General features: G+C 38.7%; 1 protein-coding gene across 6 annotated transcripts in view; it reads right to left on the reverse strand.

Annotated features, from left to right (window-relative positions):
- LOC138961517 (adhesion G-protein coupled receptor G6-like) overlaps window positions 1–11,094 on the reverse strand; it is a 437,302-nt gene that overhangs the window by 163,982 nt on the left and 262,226 nt on the right. The window lies entirely within an intron of this gene.

The raw sequence follows: 11,094 nt of genomic DNA on the forward strand, positions 1-11,094 counted from the left end.
GAAAAGAGTAGGACTTATCGTATTTCCTTGATGAACTCCTTTTTTGATAACAATTTCTTTTGAATATTCTCCTTGAATTCGTGTACATATATTTGAATTATTGTACATATTTTTGATCATTTGGTAGCATTTTCCCTTAATGCCATTCTTGTATAATTTGAGCAAAAGTGCATCGTGCCAGACGTTGTCAAACGCTTTTTGGAAATCTACAAAGTAACCATAAAGTCTACCGTTTTTAGTTTTTATGATATCATCAACAATGTTTTTTAGAATGAAAATTTGGTCTGTGGTTCTATAGTTTTTACGAAATCCTGCTTGTTCTCTTAATAAGATGTCATTTTTTTCTAAAAACGAAGATATTCTTGAATTAATGATTTTACAAAACAATTTTCCGAGGTTATTAGTGAGAGTTATTCCTCGATAGTTACTTGGATTAAATGGATCCCCTTTTTTATGAATTGGAATGCTGATGCCATTTTTCCATTCTTCTGGATATAAACCAGTTGAAAAGATCAAATTGAATATTTTTACAAGTATTTGAATAGTGCAATTTAAACTTGATTTGATAAGTTCATTGATTATTTTATCTTTTCCTGGTGACTTTTTATTTTTCAATGATTTGCATGCATTTCTAATTTCTTCTTCTGTTATATCCTTATCTAAGGTAGGTATCGAATGTTTTTCAGGAATTTTATTCAATTCTGAGATAATTTCTTGCCGTCTTACTTCTGCAACTTTAGTTTCTGTCCCTATAAGGTTTTCCAAATGATTTATCCATTTCATAGGATTAATTTTAGCAACATTGTTTGCCTTTACTTCTCCAATTGTTTTTAATTCCTTTAACGTTTTCCATACCGAGTTTGGATCTTTATCAAAGTCTTCATTTAGTTTACTTACTAGCTGGTTTCTGTAGAGTCGCTTTTTTTTCTTTAAGGTTGATTTGTATTTCTTTCTTGTTGCATAATATTTTTGACAAATATTTTTTATTATAAGGATGTCTATTCAACGAATTTAATAGTGATTTCATTTCTTTTCTTAATGAGAAGCAATCATTGTCGAACCATTTCTTCAGCTTCTTCTTTTTTCTTATTCTATTAGTTTTAGTTGTTGTACCTAATGCTTGTTTTGCTGCAGTAGTTAATGTCAGAGACAATTTGTTTGTGATGTTATTGATACACTTTGATTTATTGGATATTTCAATTACTTGGTTTGTTTTTTCAATGTCATCACCTATTTCCAATAGAAGAGCCTTTATGTTTTGAGTATTCAAAACTAATTGAAGCTTTTCGTGAGAATTCTGGTCCCATTTATGTATTTGCTCAATTAATTCCGTTTTAGTTGAATATTTATTATATCTTTGTCTGATTTGCTCTGTATCTTTGTTTTCATTTAGTTTGATTGGAAGACTAATTTTCATTTCTATTGAACAATGGTCTGAGTAAACTGTTAGCTTATTGACCTTCATATATATGACATGTTTAAATAAGACCTTTGAACATATGATATAATCAACTGTACTACAACCGTTGTATGTAAAGCAGGTATAATTACCATACATCGCCTAATGTCCTTCCATTCAAAATATAAAGATTGTTGTTTATGCATGCATTTACTAACCGTCTTCCTTGCTTTAGAATCACTTTGTCATATGACTGGCGATTACGGAAATTGTCAAAACAATAATTATCTGGTAAAGGGTATCTGTTGTTGTCACTATCACATTGTATGAAATCACATATTTCTCCAGTTCTTGAATTCATGTCTCCACATAATATGATGGAACCTTTTGTAGATAATTCTTCAATGTCACTTTCCAGTTGATGCCATATGTCATTGGTGAAATCTTTACCAAAAGATGAGTGTTCTGGGGGAATATAAATACATCCAATGAATACGTCTTGTCCCATAAATTCATTCTTTACATGAAGCCATATAATGTTACTATCACTTCTAGGTAAAATCTTTATTTTATGTTTTATGTAATCTTTTATGAAAACGCTAATTCCACCAGAAGCGCTTACAGCATTATTTCTTTTCCTTCTAATGAAGTGACAATTTTTTAAGAAACCAGATAGGTATATATCTTTTTTGCTATCTTCATCTAAATGCGTTTCTTGTACAAATATTATATCATGTTCAATTAAATGTTGAGTTACTTTTTCTTCAGTAAATTTATTTATGGTATAACCATCTATTTCTTCTTTATATCCCTTTAAATTCCAAGACATAATCTTAATCAGAACACCGTCTTGCTCACTATAATAATTAGATTTTTGCTTGTTGTATGTAACCATAGTATTATTATTATTATTATTTTCAATGTTTATTGTGATAAGATGAAGATTTAAATTAAAATGAAACATATATCCACAGTTTGTGTTTTGTTTTCATCATTTTCATCTTTTCCGTCCATCATTGTTGCTCTTTCTATAGAGTCATTTGTTTTTGTTTCTTTAGTTGTAGTATCCATCATCCACGTAGTACTCGTTTCTTCCGTAGTATTCGTTGTACTCACGGTAGTTGATTTCTCCGTCATATCCACGTTCGTCGATTTCTCTGTCATATCCACAGTTGTCGATTTCTCTGTTATACCCACGGTCGTCGATTTCTCTCTCATATCCACGGTCGTCGATTTCTCTGTCATGTCCATGTTCGTCGATTTCCCGCTCGTATCCACCTTCATCAGTTTCTCTGTCGAATCCATGATACTCGTACTTGTTTCTGTTGTCATGTTCTTGGTACTCATTGAACTGGTGTCTTTGGTTCTGACTGGTTCTTCTTCTGTATCCGTTGTATTTATTGTAGTTGTTTATTCTGGCTTCTCCGCTGGACAGATTGTTCTCATTTCTTCTGGTGTTATTATTGTTGCCTTCTCCGATGAATCTGTAGTATCCATTGTTGAAGTTGCCTCTGTTGTATCGATTGCTTTTGTAGCTTCGTCTTTGGTTAATAATAATAATAATAATAAGAAGAACATTTATATAGCGCTAAATCAAAAACTTTCGTTAAAAAGGCCTGCTCTAAGCGCTTGACATCTAAACTAAAACGTCATTCACACTCTTTGCAATGATGTACAAGAACTTCATGTCACACTCTTTCATTCAGTATAGCACCATTCACACAGTTATTATTCTGTACAAGACAATAAGTTAGTCTAACATTTAGAATGTTCATAAGATGAAAACAAGAGAAAACCAGACTGATTAAAACAACTGCTTAGTGCTAACAAAGCATGAATCTTAATGATAACGTAATACATATTTAACTGTTAAGACCATAAAAAACCTATATGCTAAAATAACTTCGAACTTTTAAGAACTTCTTATAAGATACACAGCACATCTAGATAAACACCAGAATGATAAAACAAAAGGCAACTCGTTAAAACTATTAAATGCATCAATGTCTAAAACACGAAAGACTCAAATATAAGATACACAATTCTCTAGAATTGTTTATTTAAAACTGAAACCGACCTGCTCAAGTAAACCATACCCACCCCGTTGAATCTGTTGTATCTGTTGTCTCTGTTTTGCCCGTTGTTGTAGCTGCCTCTGTTGTATCCGTTGTTGAAGTTTCCTTTGTTGTTTTTGTTGTTCTTGTAGTTTCGTCTTTGGTTAAACCAATCTCTCTCATCGTTTCTTCTTTCCGTTCTGTAGTGGTCTTTACGTTCGTCATCATGGTAGTTGTGTTCGTTGATGATTCTCTTTTCACGGTCGTTGTTTTTGGTTTGAATTTTTTGCCAGAGCACTTTTTCTAAGTGTTGACCCATATTCCTTGCCAAAACTCCCATGCCTCTCTTCGTCGGGTGTATTCCGTCTGGCTTTATTTGCACTGCATTGTCATTGCAGACGAAAGAGGTATTTCTTTTTTCCCTGAAGGTGTCAAAATTCAAGGCGTTGTATACTTCTCTTCTTGCCTCGATGTCATCAAACTTTGTTGGCGCTAATTTGTTTATGACCACATGCGTTGAAGGATACTTTTTGTTTGCCTCATTCACAAATGTTTTGAGTTGGTTGCAAGCTTCCTCCCCTCTTTTTGACTTTAAGTCATTCACTCCACTGGAAATTACGATTGCTTCGGGTGTGGGACACTTCATCTCTTGTATCACTCTGACACATTCAGATAGGGTATTTGCTTGTTTCTTAGTTATCTTCGCTCCAACACGTCGGCCAAGTCTTTCAGGGTCTAGGTCTCTCAAGACCGAATCATGGATGATCAACACCGACGGTAAACCCAAGTCGTCGCTCTCTTCCCTACCTTGGGTACAGCTCTCCCCACTTTCGCAATTGCTTTCATCATCAACTAACCGATCCAAAGAACGATCACAGTCATCACCAAATGAGTTATTGGGAGAATCTTCAAGAACACGATCCGTGTTCTTATTCGATGTAGATGACGTAATTTGTGAAGAATTCTTCTTCTTTTTCTTCTTGTTCTTTTCTGACTTTGATTTGACGTCATCATTGTTGATGTTTGGCGATAGAATTCCATTTCTTTCTTGCAAAGTGGGTGTTTCGGAACACATACCTAATTTCACCGTTGGTGTGCTCTGCAAAAAGTCAGCAAATGTTGTTTGTGTATCGCTTTCTCGGGATTTCTGTTGTTTTTCTTCGTTTCTTTTTTTCTCGTGATTTTGTCTCGAGCCTGCCGCGTTTGCCAGGATCACACTGTCAATCCGTTCACGAAGGTTTTTTTCCAAATCATGTACATGTTCTGATAAGTTGATGATTGCAAGTTCCAGATTTTGTATGGTCTTCTTCGTTTCGGAATGTTGCATGCTGATTGAGTCATTGTGCTTGTCTGTGAGCATCGTTTCTTTCTCTTCGTTTTCGTCTTCGTAGCCTTGAACCTGCATGGACTGCATGACCTCGTCGAACACCTTTTCGTCCAACGCATCCTCAGCACATATTTCACATGTGTACTTTCTGGACCGATTTCGTATGTATAAACATACCTGATAAACCGGCATACGCGTGCATTTCACGTGAATTCTCTTGTTGCACTTGGAGCAGTTGATCGTTCGACCTGGTCGTGTGGTCATGCAAATGCATTCATCATGTTCTGGGTCGTTGTTGCCATGGTCATGATGATGTGTGTCTTCGCTTTCTTCTTTTTCTTCCTCCTGGTTTGAGTTTTCATACCAATCATTCAGTATTCTTTCTTTTCGTTTCGTTTGTTCTTTATCTTCGATATCATTTGAAGCAATAGAAATGTTTTCGCTTACTTCAAGCCCGTTGTCAAAGATGACTGGATTTGAAATCCCTGCTTCCGCCATTGCATTCTTCGCTTCTTCCAAAGTGATGTACGCTTTGTGAACCGCCTTTTTAAAGCCTGTGACGGATTCTGAAGTAAAGTTCCAATTCTTATAGATTCCTACCTGTCTTCCTCGACTCACTGCATAAAAATTGTTAGATCCGCGTTTCTTCTTTTTCGGCATCTTGAGAAATTCAAGAGAGCCTTTCACTGTTCACAAAACCATTCGCCATGTTCATGACGTCATGTTCGTGTGTCTCAGTTCAGGAAATCTCAGTTCCTGGGAATGATATCCCCGGATGTTGTTTTCTTTTTTTCTTTTCACTCCACTGGAAACACTTTTTCTAAGTGTTGACCCATATCCCTTGCCAAAACTCCCATGCCCCTCTTCGTCGGGTGTATTCCGTCTGGCTTTATTTGCACTGCATTGTCATTGCAGACGAAAGAGGTATTTCTTTTTTCCCTGAAGGTGTCAAAATTCAAGGCGTTGTATACTTCTCTTCTTGCCTCGATGTCATCAAACTTTGTTGGCGCTAATTTGTTGATCATCTGTCTGTGTGTGTGTGTGTGTGTGTGTGTGTGTGTGTGTGTGTGTGTGTGTGTGTGTGTGTGTGTGTGTGTGTGTGTGTGTGTGTGTGTGTGTGTGCGTGTGCGTGTGTGTGTGTAGAGCGATTCAGACTAAACTACTGGACTGATCTTTATGCAATTTGACATGAGAGTTCCTGGGAATGATATCCCCGGATGTTGTTTTCTTTTTTTCGATAAATACCTTTGATGACGTCATATCCGGCTTTTTGTAAAAGTTGAGACGGCACTGTCACACCCCCTTTTTTTTAATCAAATTGATTGAAATTTTGGCCAAGCAATCTTCGACAAAGGCCGAACTTCGGTATTGCATTTCAGCTTGATGGCTTAAAAATTAATTAATAACTTTGGTCATTAAAAATCTGAAAATTGTAAAAAAATTATTTTTTTTATAAAACGATCTAAACTAACGTTCATCTTATTTTTCATCATCTTCTGATTCAAAAAACATATAAATAAATTATATTTGGATTAAAAACAAGCTCTGAAAATTAAAAATATAAAAATTATGATCAACATGAAATTTTCGAAATCAACTTAAAAACAATTTCATCTTATTCCGTGTCGGTTTCTGATTCCAAAAACATATAGATATGATATGTTTGGATTAAAAACACGCTCAGAAAGTTAAAACGAAGAGAGGTACAGAAAAGCGTGCTATCCTTCTCAGCGCAACTACAACCCCGCTCTTCTTGTCAATTTCACTGCCTTTGCCACGAGCGGTGGACTGACGATGTTACGAGTACGGTCTTGCTGAAAAATTGCATTGCGTTCAGTTTCATTCTCGACTAAATGTTGTATTTTCGCCTTACGCGACTTGTTACATTTTGTCAAGTTTTGACTAGATGTTTTAACATAGAGGGGGAATCGAGACGAGGGTCGTGGTGTGTGTGTGTGCGTGTGTGCGTGCGTGCGTGCGTGAGTGCGTGTGTGTGCGTGTGTGTGTGTGTTTGTGTGTGTGTGTGTGTTCGTGTGTAGAGCGATTCAGAGTAAACTACTGGACCGATCTTTATGAAATTTGTCATGAGAGTTCCTGGGTATGATATCCCCAGACGTTGTTTTCAATTTTTTCGATTAATGTCTTAACGTCATAACCGGCTTTTTGCAAAAGTAGAGGCGGCACTGTCATACCCTCATTTTTCAATCAAATTGTTTGAAATTTTGGCCAAGCAATCTTCGACGAAGGCCGGACTTTGGTGCATTTCAGCTTGGTGGCTTAAAAATTAATAAATGACTTTGGTCATTAAAAATCGGAAAATTGTAATTGTTTATAAAACGATCCAAATTACGTTTATCTTATTCTTCATCATTTTTTGATTCCTAAAACATATAAATATGTTATATTCGGATTAAAAACAAGCTCTGAAAATTAAAAACAATTAAAATTATGATTAAAATTAAATTTCCGAAATTGATTTAAAAACAATGTCATCTTATTCCTTGTCGGTTCCTGATTCCAAAAAACATATACACTACTCACAAAAAGTTAAGGATCACTATGAGAAAACAGGTGCTCAATAAAATCAGTTCGCTACTGTTATTTATTTCTCAGTCAAACCAAATTGTTATGAATTCTTGTTCAGCTGTAAGTGGACGATGCTGTGTTAGTGGTAAAATTGCACGGGATTCTCTACTACTGAGCTTGAAAGCAAAAGAAAAAGCGGAAACTTGCGAAAAAGGACCTTGTTTTAGACCGTTCAGCCCGAACACATTGCACAAGCCACACGGAAAAACCATTATGCACGTGCAAGCACTGCTGTTTATGTGTGAGATGCTGTCACTTGCTTGGCTTTTTGAGAAGACATACCACCAGTATTAGGCATTATCTGACAATGCCTCCACGACAAAAATTGAACGAGTTTGAGAGGAGACGAGCTGTTGCATGGTTCCAAGATGGTGTCCCCAAGCGAGAAGTGGCCAGGCGACTTCACGTGTCCATCTCGGTCATTGTCAGACTGATTCAACGTTTCACAGCCACTGGGAGGGTCCAGGAAAGACGCAGACCTGGGCGACCAAAGAAGACACCTCCACGTGAAGATCGTCTCATTGAACGACTAGCCTTGCAAACAAGAACAGCCTCTTCCAGCATTATTCGAAGGCAGCTGAGGGTGGCTACTAAAACCAACATCAGCCAGCAGACCATAAGGAATTGCCTTCATGGGTTTAATTTCCGTTCTCGTCGCCCAGCTGTACGACCACGCTTAACTCCAGCCCATAGGGCAGCACGCCGCGCCTTCTGCAGACGTCACGTGAGGTGGACACGGCAGCAATGGTCCCAGGTCCTAGCTGTTCAGTGATGAATCACGCTTCACCCTGAACCACAACGACGACCGACTGAGGGTCTGGAGGCGCCGAAGGGAACGCTACATTGACGCCACTGTCCAAGAAAAGGTGGCCTTTGGTGGAGGTTCTGTAATGGTCTGGGGTCCTTCAGCCTTCACCACAGAACACCATTGTTTCATGTACAGCGTAACCTGACTGGCCTCCGATACCGGGATGAGATCCTTCGACCGCTGGCTGTGCGTACACTGCAGCAGATGGGACCGCAGGCTGTCTACCAGGATGACAACGCTCGCCCCTACAGGGCAAGGGTGGTCAACGACTTCCTGCAGCAGTCTAAAGTCAACAGAACGGAGTGGCCAGCACGCAGTCCCGATCTCAACCCGATTGAGAACCTCTGGGATGAGTTGAATCGCAAAGTGAGGAGCACCTCTACCAGATGTCCAGCACCTCTACCAGATGCTGCAGGCTGGGTGGCAGGCGCTTCCACAGAGGATCTTCACCACCCTGGGCAACTCTATGAGGACTCGCTGCGTCGAGTGCTAGAACAGCCAGGGCAGTTACACGCATTACTGAACTTTTGGGAGCATCTGAATGCCATGTCTTGTGATTTCAACGACTTTGTGAAATTAAATTTCGATACGTACACACTTTGATAAAATGTACAAACCAAACGATTGCTCGAAATGTAAGGAAATGTTGTATCGTTATCACTAAAGCATTAAATTAAACGTTTGCCAAATACCAACGCATTGGCTTTCTTATTTGGAAAGTTATGAATTTGTGTGCAAGTTATCCTTAACTTTCTGTGAGTAGCTTAGATATGACATGTTTGGATTAAAAACACATTCAGAAAGTTAAAAAGAATAGAGATACAGAAAAGCGTGCTATCCTCCTCAGCGCAACCGCTACCGCGCTTTTCTGAATTGTTAATTTCACTGCCTTTGCCACGAGCGGTGGACTGACGAAACTACGAGTATGCGGTCTTGGTGAAAAAAATGCAGTGCGTTCAGTTTCATTCTGTGAGTTCCACAGCTTGACTAAATGTTGTAATTTCGCCTTACGCGACTTGTTTTTACATATTTAGAGCTTTTTGTAATGTGTTATTGATATAAGCAGAATCGCGATCGTCGATAATGATTTTTCATGGTGTTTTGTAATTTTTAAATTACAGAGGAATTTTTATTTTAGACAGTTTGAAGCGAGCTATTTTTCGCGGATGTATTTACTGTGCAAACAACTCTAAATTAATATGGCAACAGTGTCACGTGATAATCCACCGTTTGGTTTCGGCCGTCGCTGGAGCAGACGATTTTTTGACAGTGATGCAACCATACATTACGGTCTCCTTCCGGCAGCAATCCCAAAATTTCGACTTGTTTTGACCTTAGAACGATCTTTCTTTCTTTATTTGGTGTTTAACGTCGTTTTCAACCATTCAAGGTTATATCGCGACGGGCCTTAGAACGATGTCTTTATTAAAACTGTGAAGAACAGAACGGAGACAACTGTCGAAGTCGGCCAATCTGCAATCATTTTCGTCTCGCGAACACTGCTAGCGAACAACATAATTATGGGGAGATAACTCTGAATTCTTCTTTTGATAGATTAGCGTAGGACTGTAGCGTCCGGTCAGAGGGACTTAAGCGATAGCGTGGAGCGATGATGAATCAGAATGATACCGACCTGTCTTCTTCTTCTTCTGCGCTCGTGGGCTGAAACTCCCACGTACACTCGTGTTTTTTGCACGAGTGGAATTTTACGTGTATGACCGTTTTTTACCCCGCCATTTAGGCAGCCATACGCCGTTTTCGAAGGAAGCATGCTGGGTATTTTCGTGTTTCTATAACCCACCGAACTCTGACATGGATTACAGGATCTTTTTCGTGCGCACTTGGTCTTGTGCTTGCGTGTACACACGGGGGTGTTCGGACACCGAGGAGAGTCTGCACACAAAGTTGACTCTGAGAAATAAATCTCTCGCCGAACGTGGGGACGAACTCACGCTGACAGCGGCCAACTGGATACAAATCCAGCGCGCTACCGACTGAGCTACATCCCCGCCCCGTCATATGTATAACACCTTGTGAACTGATCGTCTGATGCAATCGACCCCGCATCCTCCCACCACCACCACCAGCTATCCTCTGAGTGTATGGTGTTGTCAGTGGAAAGACAAAAATGTGTACAGTGATAATGACACAGACAAAATGGTATACAAAGATGGAGACGTAAGCCACAGGTTAAGGGATGGTTCAAGATGGAAACGTTGTCACGCCAAAGATGTGAACGAAGACAAAGTTGTAAGACGTTGCAAGACGTTCCAGGACATGGTCTCAAGACGTAAGACGTTTCAAGACGTTTCAAGATGGCGTCCTTAAGATGCGTCCTCAAGATGGCGTCCTCAAAAAGGCATGAGATCCTCCTTACTATACCACTCCCATGTCAGAACACAGTTAGTTCCTAATTTGCCCAATTTGCTTTGGTCTGTCCTTTTTGACATGAATCTGTTGCACACAAAATCAAACGGATCACAGCAAATCCACAGCTGTGTTCTTACACTTTATCACAAACATCATAGACAATAACAAGTCGCGTAAGGCGAAAATACCACATTTAGTCAAGCTCAGTCGAACTCACAGAATAAAACTGAACGCATTGCATTTTTTCCGCAAGACCTGTCCACCGCTCGTGGCAAAGGCAGTGACATTAACAATCCAGAAAAGCGCGGTAGCGGTTGCGCTGAGGAGAATAGCACGCTTTTCTTTATCTCTATTCTTTTTAACTTTCTGAACGTGTTTTTAATCCAAACATTTCATATCTATATGTTTTTGGAATCAGGAACGGACAAGGATTGAGATAAAATTGTTTTTAAATCGATTTCGGAAATTAAATGTCTATCATAATTTTTATATTTTTAATTTTCAGAGCTTGTTTTTAATCCGAATATAACATATTTATATGTTTTTGGAA

This window comes from Littorina saxatilis, linkage group LG3, assembly GCF_037325665.1.
Source record: "Littorina saxatilis isolate snail1 linkage group LG3, US_GU_Lsax_2.0, whole genome shotgun sequence".
NCBI classification, from domain to species: domain Eukaryota; kingdom Metazoa; phylum Mollusca; class Gastropoda; order Littorinimorpha; family Littorinidae; genus Littorina; species Littorina saxatilis.